This window comes from Cryptotermes secundus, unplaced genomic scaffold (genome assembly GCF_002891405.2).
Source record: "Cryptotermes secundus unplaced genomic scaffold, Csec_1.0 scaffold42, whole genome shotgun sequence".
Lineage (NCBI taxonomy): Eukaryota > Metazoa > Arthropoda > Insecta > Blattodea > Kalotermitidae > Cryptotermes > Cryptotermes secundus.
The window spans coordinates 1,509,688-1,528,138 of NW_019720161.1; the positions used below are offsets into that span (position 1 = coordinate 1,509,688).

The following is an 18,451-nucleotide window of genomic DNA, read 5'->3' on the forward strand; positions in this document are numbered from 1 at the left end:
GAGACAGTACAGCAGATATTCATAGACTTCAAGAAAGCCTATGGTTCAGTTAGGAGGGAAGTATTGTACAATATTCTAATAGAGTTTGGGATACCCATGAAACTAGTTAGGTTGATTAAAATGTGTTTAAACGAAAGGTATAGTAAAGTCCGTGTAGGTAAACATTTGTCTGATAAATTTCCTATCCAGAATGGTCTAAAACAAGGAGATGCTTTATGGTCACTCCCCTTCAACTTTGCTTTAGAATATGCCATTAGCAAGGTCCAGGGAAGCCAGGCGAGACTGAAATTAAACGCGAAACATCAGCTGTTAGCCTATGCAGATGATGTGAATCTACTGGGTGATAATGTAGATATCATAAANATGAAGTGGGCACGTCATGTAGCACGAATGTGGGAGACGAGGAATGCGTATAGGATATTGGTGGGAAAGCCAGAAGGAAAGAGACCACAGGGAAGACCAAGGCGTAGGTGGGTGGACAATATTACAATGGATCTTAGAGATGGAATGGTATGGATTGGATTGATCTGGGTCAGGATAGGGATCAGTGGAGGGCTCTTGTGAACACGGTAATGAACCTTCGTGTTGCATAAAATGCTGGGAAATTCTTGAGTAGCTGTAGAATTGGCGGCTCCTCCAGAAGGGCTCAGCTCCATGAGTAAGTAAGATATTTTCATCTAAATGTTAACTAAGTAAACGTGTTTTGAAGTCTGAAAACGGAGATTTCCAAATTCTATGTCTAGGCACAGGCTGAAATGTAAATGGACAATTGGAGTCGTCTGTACGAAATAATACGGAACCATAACGTCTAACGTATATGACAACCCTGAGCAACGAGCTTTTATTGATTTATTTTTGCTTCTTCGTAGCACGAAAACAGTCGGTGGCCGAGCGATAAGATGCACTGACAACCCTGGACATGAAAGACGGTGCAGTATCTTTCGTGTGATAAAATAAAACCATCATCTCGGCGAGAGAACGAACAAGGAAAAATCTACATCAGACGAAAACTGAAGTTCGGACTATGTCATAAATGATTTATAAAACAGAGGTTGAAAAATGTGACAATTACTATCTTCTGGGATGTGGTTTATCTTGTCGTCTGGTAAATATTTTCCGACATTTCGGGAGAAAGTTCAGCCTAAATTTATGGGTTAAGTTAAATAAGCGAGGTTTTAAATTCTCATGGCGATGATTATAATGGTTAATGTCTTTCGAGATGTGACGCCTGGTAGAAAGTTATCAGCGTTTGAGTAACCTGTTGTTTCCATCCTTAATTTAGGCAAGAAAGGCATAAATTTCGTAATTTTCTACCAGAATATACAGCGTCACGGAGGTTGGTTTACAGGAAACGCACTACTGTTTTATTCGGGAGATGTTAGATTCAAATTTCGCCGGGACACCCAGTTGTCCTGTGGGTTTCCTCGCTCCATTCAGACAGATGAGAGGAAAGAATCTTGACTAATCTACAACCGCTTAACTTCGTATATTTTATAGGTTAACATTCTGCGGTCATCCTGCCATGTCATGTTGTATGGTCACGATACTGTAACCGTCGTTAAACAGCACGCGAAATATACACGGCGTCAGACATCAGAAGAGAGCGATCCTCATATTCCGACCCGAGAACCCCAAACTCCATGTAAAGCTAACATTAAAATACTTATATTAGATAGCTCAGTCAGCATAGTTACGGGCTAGTAGGCTAGACGTTCGGAGTTCGATTCCCAGGAGAGGAAAGAAAGTTTTTCTTCTCTACAACTTCCAGACCCACTCTGATTCCCAACCGGCCTCGTGTCTAATGGGTACCGGTGGCTCTTCCATCAGGAGTAAAGCGGCAGGAGACTGAAGCTGACCACACACCTCCATCTAGTGCCGAAGTCAACAATGGTGGAGCTACAGCTTCATTCCGCCATACGTCTTCATGGCGTGGTGCTTAATTAATCGACCATAGGTACAACTTAATCCGTTGTGTTATTTTACGATTAGGATGAACATATTTGAATAAACTTAGTTCCGTTCTCTGCCTCCCACGGTTTGATTTGGGTACGGGGATATGCAATTACTTACAATTTCGGGCATGAGATGGTACAGACACAAATCACAGTGCCCGCGTAGTCTGATGCATGAAATGTCACTGCCAGTTCAAACCCTGGGATCTTCGAATCCTTATTAAGGCATGGATGTCTACGTGCGTTTATTCTGTATTCGTGTTGCCCGGTTTCGAAAGCGGCCTTGTGAAAGAGCTGATCCCCTTCCAAGGAATCCTACAGGCTGTCTATAAGACCCATAGTTACAGATTAATTCTGATGGAAACAGACCAGAAGGTCTAACACGAAAGGTAGAAGAAGGTGCAGACAGACATTGATGAATTGTACTGCAGGGCTCCCTTGACCTTTCATCTGCCCTAGTACCGCAGACAGGAAATGCTAGGAGGACAGTTCAGAAGAAATCAATAGGACATGGAGTTGCGCGACACCATTGGGATACTTACACCTCATTTTCCCTAAGTTCGTCAAATTACGAAACTTAGTCAAGTTCCCGTAAAAATGTCTCAATTATTCCTAAGGCGAATCTGATTTTTGTTGATGTTAAAATGAGGTTATTTGAGAAAAATAAAAATATAGAAATTAAAAAGGCTATGCCATACATCACTGTTCAAAATTAATGTTTTTTCTTCAAAACAAATATATTTCTTTTTAAAAATTACTACTAACCTAAAATATCAAGTTCTTTTTAGTTATTTAATGACGCTGTCACTGTCAAGACGATTAATGAACATGCAGCACTTGGTGGGGCGAGAATTCATAGGGGGAACAAAATACTCGGAGAAAACTTGCCCTCAATGCCAATTTGTTCACCACAAATCCTACATGATCTCTCCTGGATCTAACCCGTGCCGCCGTAGCGGGAAACCAGCGACTAACCGTCTGAGATAGAGCGTGGTCCCGGAAATTTCAGATAAACACAAATATCCACAAACGTTCCAGCCATCACAATAAGCGAATATGAAATCGTAGCTGGGCGAGCGATTTGGAGTAGCGATAACGCCATAGATTCCTATTCTGGAGGTGCTCGGTTAGAATCTGTCCGAGACACCGTCCATGCTGACTGAGGTTCTTGGTAGTTTTTCTGAATCCGTCCTGGTAATGCTAAGAAAGTGTCTCGAACATGCCGCAACTGACTCCTTACTACAAAGCGCAGCCGATTAATGCTCTTTAGGGAAACAGTTGCTGTTTATTGTGAGAACCATACGGAACACACAAATAATATAGAGATTCAATCCGTACCTCACAGGAAACACACTACGTCTCCGTCTCCGAAGACTAACCGGTTAATGCTGTTAAGGGAAACAGTCGCTGTTTATTGTGAGAACCACATGGAACACACAAATAATATAGAGATTCAGTCCGTACCTCACAGGAAATACATTACGTCTCCGTTACAAAGCCTAACCGGTTAATGCTGTTAAGGGAAACAGTCGCTGTTTATTGTGAGAACCATAAAGAACACACAAATAATATACAGATTCAGTCCGTATCTCACAGGAAATACATTACGTCTCCGATACAAAGCCCAGCCCGTTAATGCTGTTTAGGGAAACAGTCGCTGTTTATTGTGAGAACCATACGGAACACACAAATAATATAGAGATTCAGTTCGTATCTCACAGGAAACACATTACGTATCCGGTACAAAGCCCGACCGGTTAATGCTGTTTAGGGAAACAGTCGCTTTTTATTGTGAGAACCATACGGAACGTATAAATAACACAGAGATCCAGTCTCTACCTCCCAGTAAACATATCACGTCTCCGCTACAAAGCCCAACCGGTCAATGCAGTTTACTGCGAGAACCATATGAAACACACAAATAGACTGTGTGGGCAGAATGCATAGTTTAAATATGTTAAAGCAAATGGTACATATAGTAACCATTGAGCTTTATAGTGTTAATGCGTGTCGCCTTGTTTACAGTAGCCATGAAGTAAAATGGCGAATTATTAAGAGTTATATAAGAAATTCTCCGAAAAAAAGGAAAACAGCTCTTCTCTGTGTCGTAAAAATATCGTTTGCTGAAGAAAACTGTTTTCGAAGCTAAATTAATTCATTCTAATCACCATACCATCTTCATCATCTATGATTATTGGCTAAACTTTGGAGCACACGATTATAGGTATCAAAGTATCATAATGGTATTAATGTTACTTTTCATATAACGACTATAAGCATTCTGAGAATGCGCCCCATCTAATGTAGTAATAGCCTTACTATGAAAAGGCTTAAAATTGCTAAAGTTGAATTATTTCTGACAATGCGACAAACCTCGCAAATAGAAAACTTCCTCTCCGAGACAACAGACTCAAATACCGATTGTTAGAGTAAACGGACCAGTATAACTGGAAAGTGTACAAACATTCAACCTGCAACATAATAAATAAAGTATGCCATAATATAGGACTGAAAGAACTATTGGATGGTAACTATGATTCAAGAAAAGGCGAGGTACTTATGGAATAACAGATGAAGTTGAATATAAAACATGGTTCGAGAAAATTTTAATGGATATATGTATCCACATAATTGTAAATACATCAAAGGATGCGTTAGATTTCAGGTTAACCCACTAATGATTGTGGGATGTAACGACATGTAATCCAGTTCTAGCCTACAGACGTTTTGACTTCGGAAACGTCGTCGGATTTCTACTCGATTAAACACCTTTATTTCTCAAAGTCTAGATTAATTACACACTAAGTTACCGACCATTTTAAAATCCTGGTTTTCTGCAGTAAGAATTCTCAACTATAATTGAAGATGCAATTAACTAATAAATTATTCAGTGTATTCACATGTTAAAATCACATAATTATTAAATACAAGTTATCCGTATAAGAATAATGTATAATTATTTGGCCGCTATTATCATTATATAGTTTTCTCTTAAAAATTATGCCATTCATAAAATAGTTCCAATAGTTTGGCGTAATAAACATCGATACTTAGTCTACATGACCAAGGACATTTATGGACACCTGCAGGTAACCAGCCTAAAATGGCGTAAATAAATTCAATTCATATCACTAAATTAATACATTTATATTTTAGTTTTAAAAATGGTGTACTGAACTGCACGGCTATTTATTGTTTTCAAAATTATAAAGAAATCACGAGGAACAAGATTAATTATCTCGGATTATTTGTCATTTAATTTGAAACGTGTTTTCCTTAATGATTTGTCTCATGATTGATTAAAATACCAAGAAAAATACACGAATTACTGCACAGTAATGTCACACATACAGTAGCAGAGTTAAAGCAATTTGACTGCACAAAATATGTTAAAAAATACGAACAACTACAGAAACTACGGTCAAATGGGTCAAAATAACTCATGTTCGTGTAGTTGATTTGTAAGAAAATGGAAAATTTACATTATGATACATTCTTTACCATCATAATATAGCACATCGATTGTTCGCGTTTATCAACGCGGCCCCCCCCTTTTTTTGACATGTTTCGAACTATTACAGTTAATCGTCAGGGGCTGTCTGCATCACGAAAGACATTCTAGTATACGAAATTTTTAAATTCTATCATACGTAAAACTAGGTTATGCGTCTCATATATCTACATTCTTATTTAATTAAAATTTCTTAATAAATTTTAAAACACGTGTACATAAAAATATGATGAATGTGCTATATTATAACACTAAACAAAGGCCTATATGATACGACAAAATACGTTATGCCTCCTAAAGAGAAATTAAATTTATGCTTACACTCCGGTTTGATTTTTCCTTTATCACAGGCTGTAGAAAAGTAGGACCCGTCATTGAACTCACACGCCCATTTCACTCACTGATCGGGTTGCATTTCTTGGCCGAACGGCACTCGGAGAGAGAGTTATACGTGAGGGTCACGTGCTCTCAGCTCACTGCCTCTACACCACACTCTTTACTCTCTCCACTCTACTCTCCCCCCACCCCAAACATAACATCCATGCGCGTGAAGGCAAGTGGCAACCAGCGCCCGAATTGTCTTGTTTTGAAGCCTCCACGTGATACTGTACGGCACTTATGATGATATTGGATTTGAGGTTCTCGCAGATGTGGCTGGGATATAACGTAGTGTGTTCCTACAGAAGTACACCGAAATTACGGAGAAACTGCCTTACTTGATATAATATTCGCCCTTCCCCCGAAATGTCGATGAATTTCTACCTGACTGCACGGCGTCACATCCCAAAAGACAGAATTCTTCGTAGTCACTCCCGTGAGAAACTCAAATATAGCATTTGTTAGGGTGGTACCATAACTCAGAAGGGAAGTCGCCGGTTTTCTACTGCGACGGCCCAATTTCGATCCCAGATCAGGAGGTTGTGCTAGATAAAGTTGCACCGGGCTGAACTTTCTCCGATTACTTCAGTTTACCCTGCCAATTTTCACTCCACACTCATTAATCATCCTATCACCGACGTTGTATAGTCCCGTAGGTCTAAGACGGCGGCACCATGTCCTTCCAAAACGTCAGTACAATATAACCCATAGGCTCGGCCGTAAGAATATCAGATATTCTTGAAATTCGTTTTAATCGGCCTCATAATTTCTGTCAACTCAGAAACAGCGATGAAAAAACCATCTTTTAAATTTGGAACGAATTTGTTTGTTCAGAGCCTTCAAATAACCAAGGATTCTACCAGAAATGTGTACAACTTTATAGCATTAAAAACAAATATAATTTATTATTGTATTTTAATGAATTGGTCGGCTTCTATAAACCTACATTTCAGAATAAACCAATACGTCTGGTACATAAGTCGAACTTTAAACTAAAAATCGAATTCGTTAAGACATTAAAATATCTCAAAGTCTGGAAAATTGCCGGAACCAGAGCGCCTTGCAGCGTTTCGCAAATAATCAGGGGCGAGATAATTAAACGATGAAAATAAATCAGTTTAGATAAACGAATATATGCTGATAAATGCAAAATAATCGTAATCACCCGTAACATTTTCTGTAATAAGCAATAAAAATCTAATAAATATGGAAATAATAGTTCAGTTAGTTTATTCTTAGAATTAGTTATTATGAAATATATGTTACAGATATAACAACGAATAGTAACTTCTAAGACATGACGCCGTGTAGTCTGATAAATACTGTCACGTGTTCTGGGTTCTGTGACTAATAATAACGGGTTCTGCATTGGATGATTTGATATACTGATGACTTCTTTACAATCACTCTTAATTACAACCAGCTCAGAATCAATGATTGCTTAAGACTCGCTTCGTTCATTACTGGACTACGAGTGCCCTCCCTTCTGCGTGACTGACTTGGTTCTCATTTACGAATCGGTCACTTCTTCGGTTTCCGTTGTCCGCTGGTTAAGGCTCCACATCTGAACGGTGAGCTACTGAACTGACTTCTCAATTCTCTTTCGACTGAATGATGAATGAACTCACGACTGAACTCTCGAAACAATTACATGTCACTCTTTTAAAATTCAATTTCTTAATTAAATCCGTCACAACAGAACTAATTAAGGTCAGTGCCAATTTTGGCTCCTGACCTTAATTAGTTGTGGTGTGACGGATTTCATAAAGAAATTGTATATTAAAACACAACAGGATGCAGGAAATGAAACTTATAAAACTCTTTTTAAATTCGGGGTGAACCGAACAGAGAACTGTTCGTCTGTTATTTAGTGTCTATCCGTTGCTACGAAACGTGAATCAATTTTGCAGCAACGTTTTGATTTCTACAATTGTATCCTTTGCCGCGGATACGCGTTTTATCGAGCCGTTGTCTAGCAATGGACTATTACGTCTTTCAGGCATCATGTCGCAATATTTATATTTTACACAAGGTCTCGTCCCAGGAGACAATAATCTTCAGATATAAAAGTCACTAAAGACATGTTCCAATTCAAATACGAGATGTTTATGTTACTTTATCAGGGTAAAGAACTATTGGAAAGCACTCACAAACCGAAATATATCTTGAGCCAATCTCACCCTGTTGTCCCCACACTGCAGATTCATGGGTACTCATATATGCCTGCCCACATCCGCCCCCCATATAAAGGCCCGAAATCGAAGTTTATGGATGTCGTAATATATAAAAATACATGTTGCGTTAAATGCGAATAAACTTGAAATTGTGTATAATAATAAGCAATTACAGTGGCCGAGTGGCCTAAGACACAAAGTGTATTCACCTGCTCAAACAATGGGATCGTGTGACCGAATCCCACTCAAGATTTGGATGTCTGTTTGCGTTTATTCTGTGTTTTTGTTGTCATGTGTAAGTAGCTGCATTGCGTCGGTCTGATCCCCAATCCAAGGATGTCTGCAGTCCTGTTTATAATATTTATAATTTCAGAATTAATTCTGACTTGCAATCGGTCAGAGAGCCTACCCCGACAAGGGAGAAGAAAAGTTTGAATAGTTACCGGTAATAATGTTTAATTACGAAAAACAATATAAAATGTGATAAATCCTGTGAAAAGAATTAATTTAAATGCAATTATTATTATTATTATTATCCATAATTGTCGGTAACGGTAATTATTTTCAGAATATTTATAATATTTACCACTGTTTTTGGTAATTCTATGTAATTACTGGTTAATATTTATATTTACGAATTGAAATATATAACAGGGTCTTCTAAATTATTGTCGGGGTTTTCATAACCTTTTATTTTGAAATCGGAGTGATCAAAATGAAACTGCTTATGGAATATGAAAATGTAACTCAAAAAGTTTTATTACTTATAGAATTAATACTTCAGAAATCTGAACAAATACAATATGCATATATATATTTTTGTTGTTCCCGGTTTGAAAATTGTTTGCCACGTAAACACAGACAATAATTTAGAAAAACTCTGTATATAATATTTTATACAGGTAAATTGTTCCATGAAGTAGAGTCCATTTTGAAGAGCTAACAGTCGCTCACCAGGCCAATAAATTCTGCTTGTTTATGGTAATAATGTTATAGTTATTGCCAATTAGTAATTAAAAAGACAAATAAAATTCACACTTACACACATCCTCACAGTAAATGCGCATTTTATGACACAGCACTCGTATCAACCAGGGACTGAATTCAACTTCTTACCATATTGTAACGTTCAGAAATATGAAAAACTTCAACATATAATAGAACGCAAACCCATTTGAAACTGCGCCCATATTTCCAATAAAGTAAAGAGATAATTTGAGAATTCAGTAATAACGTTTCCGGTTAATTTGACATCTAATGATAACCTGTGGGCCGAAACATATAATGTTTTAAAAATCACTTATTATTAAAGTCGTTTCAACTGTTACCACTGTCAAAGGCCGTGGAGGCCCATAGGGTTATGAGACGCCGAGGCTCCCACATTTTCTAGACAACAGGCTCACAGATAGTGTAAGGTTTTCAGCCTGAAGCGCCGGCCACCCTGTACCCCCAGGAATATTCCTGGTACTCATATCTGTCAGAGGCTGAGTCTACCCCAGGGCCACAGTGCGGCTGGAAGGGTTAGGTAAATTAAGAAATCCAAATTACCTTACCGGGAGTCGAACCCCTACCTACCGGCTTACAGCATTGTGCCCTCCTTTGCCGACTGTTATCAAAATAAATTTAATAATTATTAATGTATGTTTAAACGGGCTTAGTATTGAAATGGATTATGATTATTTTCCGAAGCCCACTACTGAACCCCATGCGTCACTTCATCATCTCTCCACATTGCCACACACATCTCCCTTCTTCGGCGATAAAGGAGAATGGAGAAGTTGAGGGACGTCAAGCGAAACAGAATGAAAGGAAAGTGTGGCATCCAGCCCGTCGCCTAGGAAACCAGCCTTAGATTGACTCAATCTTCACTCACTGTTATTACAGTCCTCTAACAAGCCGCTCGACCCAATTATATAACATAACAACAAACTTGTTTGTTCGCGCAGAGATACCATTTCGTATAACCCCGTGGCATCCTGTTGTTGCACTCAATTTCCGGTTGGAGAAAACTGAGAATTCGGAATGCTAAGTGATTACTGAGTGAACGGAGTTCATGGAGGTAGGCCTAGGCCCACTGGGGTTGTAGTGCCAAGGAAAAAAAAAGTGATCACTGAATATTCTAATGATAAAGTTTCAATCACATATTTATCTATGGTCGAATTGTATGGAGGACTTGACGGATGAATTAGAGAGGACTGGGTAGGATACGGGGTCCTACTCGATATACGAGTGCGATTCCAGCATTTCTTTGAAAAAAAAACACGGAGAAGAATTCGAGGGTAGCAGGTCTTGGGGTCAAGATTTCAACCCATGACCTCCTGAATGCGAAGCAGCAGTGCATTCAGTGAAAGAATATACACGGTGTGACGTTTAAAAGGCAACCCAAACAAGAATTACCTACTTCGGTGCAGAAATGAAATTATAATCTATTCCCCCAATATAGTTGATACTCTCCACTATTCTCGTGACACTCGAATTAATATCACCTTGGTTGCTAGGCTCCTGCTGTTGCCAGTTGTACATACGCTCTGCAGGTGGCAGCAGGGTGCATTCACGAGATGAATGTGTGTTTGTTCTTGAATATTTCTTCGCAGTGAAATCATTTGCCGCTCTTCATGAAGCATTTAACAACGTGTAACCTGACGAGAAATAAAATAATACATCGGTTGGTAACAGAATTACGAGACAGAGGAAATGTTTACAACATTTGTGATGGGTGGTAAGCTTGGTAACGATGAAGAAATATTAGCCCCATCATTTGTCTTGTTGTATACTAATGTCACATGTAACCTTTCATATACTGTTAGAGTTTAGAATTACATTTCAAATGATACAACCTGTATACATTATTTTTAATATTACAACCTGTATATATTATTTTTAATATTAACATAACATTTGTTGAAATTGCAATACGAAATTTTTAACATTATCAACTTCTTTAATGAATATGGAGTATGAAATGCATTTAGAAAACAATTTCTGTGTCAATTATTTTGGTTATGAAAATAAACTCCATCCAGAAATAAGCAACGCCAATTATTTGAAAATGTTCTGGTAAAATCACACACGTTTATAAGAAGATACTAAATTCGACAGAATAACAACAAAGAATAAAAGGCGCTGCCAGCTATAAGCACAGTACTAATTTTTCAGCAAAGATGGACACTGCAATACGACCTCAAGTATATTTTCTACTGCCGTTTATTGCTTGAAATTATTGATTTTATCGGCAACTACTCCAAACTTTGATTTCTGACTTCAGACTTCAGACATATATATACAGTAAAACTTGGTTATAGCAACATCGGTTTCTGCGACACCTTGGCTATTGCGTCAAATATTCAATGGTACGAACTAATTCCTCATAAAGCAACTGTTTTTATACCTTGCTTAGTACGACATGCACAAATGCATCAACCTCGTATGTAACGTCATTTTCATTCCTGAATTTCTCTGATATGGACACTGAACGTAATTTAGAAAGTGTGTATTGGGCAAGTAACAGGAAACAGATGAAGATAACTGATTACTGTACTCGTATCTAGGTACAGTAAGGCACAACAATTGATGTAATCTACTGTAATTTGGTGAGTAGGCCTACCTTTAATATACAGTATTAGTGCGGTGTGTATTGTCAGTGAAAAGCGCTGTAATATGTCTTTGATATTACACATTTGGGCAATTCCACGTTAATGTTACGTTAGTCTGTACTTAACTACGTATTTCACTAAAAAATTCAACATTTTAACTCGGTTTTTGGCAGATTTTTACGTGACTAACATAAGGCTACTGTGGAAGTGCCCATTTCGGTTACAACGACACTATTTTTAGGTCCCTTTGATGACGTTATAACCAAGTTCTACTGTATATATATATATATACAACCGCAGAATAACAAACCTTATGACAAATACAGTGCGTTCAGTTGGGAACGAAACTTCGCAACACCACTGATCCGGCCCAACATTCCTCACAGATTGCTGCTGTAACTGCTGATAGCAGAATGAGTCATTTGCGCTGATAAACGCGCTCCGTTACAGTTACAGTTACAGCAGCATTCTGTGAGGAATGTTGGGCCCGATCAGCGGTGTTGCGAAGTTTCCTCTTTGATTGAACGCCCTGTAAAATTCCTATATCTGGATGGGGTGAGAGAACAAAAATAGGCTATAAATCACTGCTATGAATAAATACTATTTCCTTATATTAGGAATAATGACCTAAAATATTTTGCCAATCAAGTCTGGGCAACATTACTTTGCGAAGAGTCGGAGACTCCTCCCGTCAAGTCGGCCTAACCCATAACTCGTACATTCCTTTTAAGTCTTCGATATCTGGAGCATCCTTGTGTAAACAAATATTTAATATACGTGAAAATTACATAGAGAACTATCGTCTGATTTTATACTTTTGTTTAGTTTGTGAAAATGTTTTATATTAACCCTTCATCCCTGTGGCCCCTTAATTATGGGCACGATTTATCGTTCCGAAGAGCATGAATCGAACGCTCTTATGAAGTAACTACTGTGTTGTTCACATTCTGGAAACAACTGATTCTATGGGCGTGTGGGCGAAGATGCGATAGGAGAGACAGGAGACATAAAACAGGACGGAAAGAAGATCATTAAAGGTAGAGGATAAAACAAGATGACAGTAGTCAGTGTTGGTACAGGCCCACACACTTCAACAACAAATGAATTATTTATATTACCAAAGGATAAAATTTTTTATAAATGTTGGACATGGCGGTTTTCAAAATGGTAAGTGTGAAGAAGTGGGCACGCGATAGCGTAGTTGATTGAGACACTATTCTACAAACCTGAAGGAAGCGGGTTCGATTCCCGATGAAATCATTGGTTATACCAATTGACCTAATACATCCAGCCGCACTATGACCCTAGAGTCGACTCAGCCTCTAACAGAAATGAGTACCATGAATCTTTCTGGGGGTAAATGGAGGCCGACGCGTAAGGCTGACAACTTCTCCGCCATCTGTGAGCCGATTGTGTAACCAATATGGAAGCCTCGACGTCTCACAACCCGATGGGCCTCCACGGCCTGTTACAGGTATAGCTTCACCTAAGTATGATGAGCACTGTCTTCAGTGATGTCATGCCGCCTAGTTAGGCAGCAGTATGTTGATTTTTCGGAGGCACATAATGTCTCCATGTTCAGGGTGGAAGAGTAAGAGAAGCAAGCAACGAATATGACGCAATCAGTAGGAAGAGTTCTACTGTGTTTGATTGGCTTATTCCTCTGTACACCGTTCCTCCGTAATATCATTAATATTGTACCATACCACACGGAGTAACATCGCCAAAATAGGCATTTCTCAGTTGTTGCAATTATTTCACTATTTATTTATGGTTCAATTATAGACGATTCCAGTAGTTCACAGTATATAGCATTTAACTATGGGATTACTAATGAATGAAGGATTAGATAGGATGTGTCGTAGCCTAATTTGAGATACTATCCCAGAATCCATCTGGAGGAGGGACTGAGGAATAGCTTCGAAATCTCAGTCAGAATAATTGGTGTATAGATTGATTAGGAGGTAAAAGATATAGTAAAATATAAAGTTATTCGTGTACTTGATTGATTAAGCACTACACAATGAAGATGTATGGAGAAGTGAAATATGTATCCATACATTCATAATCTGGGCACTAGATGGAGGTGAGTGATCAACTGTAAACACCAGTCGCTTTGCCTCTGGGGACTTAGGCCCCGGTAACACTCTTTATGGTGCTGGAAGAGCCCCAGGGCCTGTCTGGACTTCGCGGCGAAGAGATATATCTCTTGCCTCTACCGGGAATCGAAACCCGACTACTTCGCAGTCCAACCCGTAGCCTAGTCATTCTATTATCTGAGCTATCCAGACAGTTCTAAATAACACACCACTGTAATGTGCAGAATGTTTAGGTTTTTAGCCTGTTTCCTTAATGGAAAAAACAAAAGTAGGCTTATGCCATCATCATGCTCTCTGCATGTGTGTACCCCCCATGAACGTTTAAATGCCTGAACCAATCTTTACGAAACCTGGTTTGTATAGCATGACATCTGAGCCCTTCTTGATGGCTTAATTCATAAATCCCTACCATCAGCCTGTGTGTCTGTATGTGTATCCCTTATCGTTGCCAAGCAACGGCTAAATAAAAAGTCACCACTGTAATGAATACACGCTCAACAATAAAATAATTGTTGGACGCGTCGTTTTCTATGCAGTCCGTGTCTCATCAAAGGAAAGAGTGCGATTAGTTCTTCCCGGAACTTATTGTTACATTCAAAAGAGATCTCAAGCGTGGACGATATTCGTTGGAGCTGAAGAAACGGAACCTCTTCGGTTTGCTCATCCGCTGTGTAGAAGAAGAGATAAAATGAACCACAAAATACGGTGCTCCAGGCTTGCCGAAGAACTCATATAGCTCAGTCAATAAAGTCAGATCTTGCAATAAAAAAAGACAATCCACCTTATAGTGAGAGAAATTAAGAAATAATTTTATCACAAAATAAATTATATGTCTTACGGTAGGCAAAGTTATAATTAACAACACATAAATTCGTGTCTTGGTTCTGAAACCAAGAGTTTTCGAGTCACTACATGTAAATACATTCTGAATATCATAATCTCAGGTCTGTTTTAGGATTGTTATACCGTCTGAATGCTTGCGATGTTGCTAACGTTTCAAAGGTATATGTTGCTTCCATCGTCAGGGTGGAAATATCAAACCTGAAAATTTATCCCCAAAAGTTTGGCAACATTGTCCACATCTAGACACTACATGTATAATGGCCCCAAAACGGAATTAACATCGATAATTACCCACCCCTAAAAGCCTAAAATCAGTAACTATAAAAATGTTACCCTTTTTCTAAACAAAACACACTGTACAACTCTCATCCCATTTAGTGGTTTCGACTATTTACTGCGCATTCTGGTAAGAACGGCTAGAACTAAAAACACGCAAAGTACACGAGAATTCTGAGACTTCAATTTGTTTATCAATGAAATAATAATCAATGGTATTGTAGCTTGTAGATCCGTTAATGGGTAACGACCTGGAAACATACAACTAAACACTTCTTGCTTCTAGGTAACAGATTCTTAATAAGCAAGTGTACGCAGCCGTTACTGAGTAACGCCTTCGCAAACAAACATGTTACTACGGAAACGACTGGAGTACAACAATGAACGGTAACACCTACGCGGTCCGTGCCTATGGGTTATCAAGGAGGGCAATTTGAGCAAGAGATCAGAGCGTTTAAATGGAGTCCGTGAAGGGAAGACATAGTCGGTGCACTTAGGCAACGACGTGTGCGCAGAAGCTGAAGAATCGTCACCGTTACCAGGGAATGGCTAGTGAAGACAAACTGAGAAGTTCTAGCGTGTGCTGTAGTAATTTGTAAAGTGTGGAGATCAGCTATGACGCTATAATTAAGCGTAGTCACTAGTTGTGTGTTAAAGGGGTCAATAAATCCAATCTCCAATCCAAACCCAGTATATAGTCACACACATACACGTGACTGTATTGAAGACTAGCAAGAAAAGTGGATGAATCATGTTCACCGTATACCAGAATGCAAATTATTAAAACGAATATTTAATTACACGCGTCAAGGAAAGCGGGATTTAGGAAGACTAAGTAAGAGATGGGGCATGTACACTCTTCGCTCGCTTTGAAACCGGGATCGTGGGTTCGAATCGCACTCAGGTCATGGATGTTTAGTTTGTGTGTGTTTTTCTGTGTTTGTGTACAAGTAGAGGCCTTGCGACGAGCTGATCACCCGCCCAAGGAGTCCTACCGAATGCGTAAGACCTAGAAAAACCGAAGTGAACGGAGAAGTTCATGGAGGTAGGCCTAGGCCCACTGGGGCTGTAATGCCAAGGGGGAAAGAAGCAAGAGATGGTCTGAACAATTAGTATAACTTCCGAACATGTACAAAGGACCTAAATGTTGCAAAAAAATGAGAAAAGGAAAAAAATAGCTGGATATGTTGTGAATTTTAATTTCGCTGCTGATTCAATGCATTTCTTGAATTGCTTCATTTAAAACCGACATTTCTGGGAACAACATCACACATACTCACTTCTGAAGGTTAGCCCAATATTTGACTTGGCAGCGCCTGGACTTACAGAAGTTTCAACGAGCCACCTGGTGGTCTTGTAGTAACATACTAACAGACGTTTATTGAAACAAGGACAATGCAACGAAACCCAAATCGGTTTTACAGCCACGTCTAGCTGAAAGAAGGCTTTGTTGCCTATGAAGATTGCTTTCTTCAGGGAAGAGGCATTGTGCTTCAGTGGCAAGGGCATAAAACTAGGCGTATTGCCTTTCTGAATACGAAAACTTTAAGATCTGCCTAGAATATTCTCCCCGTACAACATGAAAATGTGGGATCTGAGCTTACGAAAACGGTAAATACAAAGATTGCTGTCATCTGGAGCCAGGACAGCGCAGTCGGAATAAGCACTGGCTGCGGGCTTGACGGTCGAGGAGTCGGAGTTCTAGTCCCGTTACAGGCAAGAATTTCCTCTTCTCCACGTCGTCCATAACCGTTCTGGGGTTCACCCACCCTCCTATCCAATTGCTATGGCGGGATCTTTCCCTGGGTGGTAGGGGGCAGGGATTGAAGCTGACCGCTCACCTCCATCTAGTGCCGAGGTCAAGAATATGTGGATCTTGTAGCTACCTCCACCATATATCTTCATGGTGCAGTGTGTAATTAGTTAAAGTACAGGGACAGCTTTACTGGGATGTTATTCTGATTACTGTGGTAAGTGAATACCAATGTTTCGCAGGAACATATTGCCACCGTTTTCAGGGTTGAAGTGAGCTTTGAATTAGCGGATTGCATTCAATGTTGACCATTTTATATAGTTAAACCACAGTGAGAGCTTTACCTGAGATGTTAATTTGAATATTGTGGTAAGTGAATACCAATGATTCGCAGGAAGATACTGCCACCGTTTTCAGGGTTGAAGTGAGCTTTGAATTAGCGGATTGCATTCAATGTTGACCATTTTATATAGTTAAACCACAGTGAGAGCTTTACCTGAGATGTTAATTTGAATATTGTGGTAAGTGAATACCAATGATTCGCAGGAAGATACTGCCACCGTTTTCAGGGTTGAAGTGAGCTTTGAATTAGCGGATTGCATTCAATGTTGACCATTTTATATAGTTAAACCACAGTGAGAGCTTTACCTGAGATGTTAATTTGAATATTGTGGTAAGTGAATACCAATGATTCGCAGGAAGATACTGCCACCGTTTTCAGGGTTGAAGTGAGCTTTGAATTAGCGGATTGCATTCAATGTTGACCATTTTATATAGTTAAACCACAGTGAGAGCTTTACCTGAGATGTTAATTTGAATATTGTGGTAAGTGAATACCAATGATTCGCAGGAAGATACTGCCACCGTTTTCAGGGTTGAAGTGAGCTTTGAATTAGCGGATTGCATTCAATGTTGACCATTTTATATAGTTAAACCACAGTGAGAGCTTTACCTGAGATGTTAATTTGAATATTGTGGTAAGTGAATACCAATGATTCGCAGGAAGATACTGCCACCGTTTTCAGGGTTGAAGTGAGCTTTGAATTAGCGGATTGCATTCAATGTTGACCATTTTATATAGTTAAACCACAGTGAGAGCTTTACCTGAGATGTTAATTTGAATATTGTGGTAAGTGAATACCAATGATTCGCAGGAAGATACTGCCACCGTTTTCAGGGTTGAAGTGAGCTTTGAATTAGCGGATTGCATTCAATGTTGACCATTTTATATAGTTAAACCACAGTGAGAGCTTTACCTGAGATGTTAATTTGAATATTGTGGTAAGTGAATACCAATGATTCGCAGGAAGATACTGCCACCGTTTTCAGGGTTGAAGTGAGCTTTGAATTAGCGGATTGCATTCGATGTTGACCTATGTTGGACTGGATGTCTTCAAGTCTTCAGAGATTTAAATTGTGATTTTCTGGGTTGTGGCACCTTGTGGAAGCCCAGTCATTGTAGAAATCTATCATATAGATGAAAGAAACATAAACAGAAAGGGCGTCATAATCCGTAAGACCACAATCTGGATTTACATATACTAGTTAAAGTATAAAATTCCTTAATCTTTCTGTTCCTCTTCTATCTCAATAGCTAGACTATACAGCTATACAGCGTCTGATGGCATAATGATAGATTCTGAAAGATTCGGAAAGAATTGTTCGTGTCCTAATAGAGGGAATCTACCAACATTAATCAGGAGAGACTCAGGTAAAACCACGAAAAGTCCACTCAGGATGAGCGATGCTCTGGCCGAGATTTGAACCGACCATCTCCCAAATACGAACGTAGTCCGTTACCGCTAGACTAACCTCCTCGGATATATATATATATATACCATATTTCTTGATTTTATAAATAGCTAATCTCCC

At 39.0% G+C, this 18,451-nt stretch overlaps 1 protein-coding gene across 2 annotated transcripts in view; it reads right to left on the reverse strand.

The window, feature by feature from the left end:
- The window catches only part of LOC111866912 (potassium channel subfamily T member 2), a 534,419-nt gene that overhangs the window by 318,949 nt on the left and 197,019 nt on the right, over window positions 1-18,451 (reverse strand). The window contains exon 1 of one of the 2 annotated variants that reach the window (XM_033752482.1): window positions 5,785-5,930. The exons of the other annotated variant lie outside the window; for it this stretch is intronic. The gene's annotated coding sequence lies outside the window, so the exon portion shown is untranslated. Of the gene's footprint in view, window positions 1-5,784; window positions 5,931-18,451 lie in introns of those variants that run through there. 2 annotated transcript variants of the gene reach the window in all.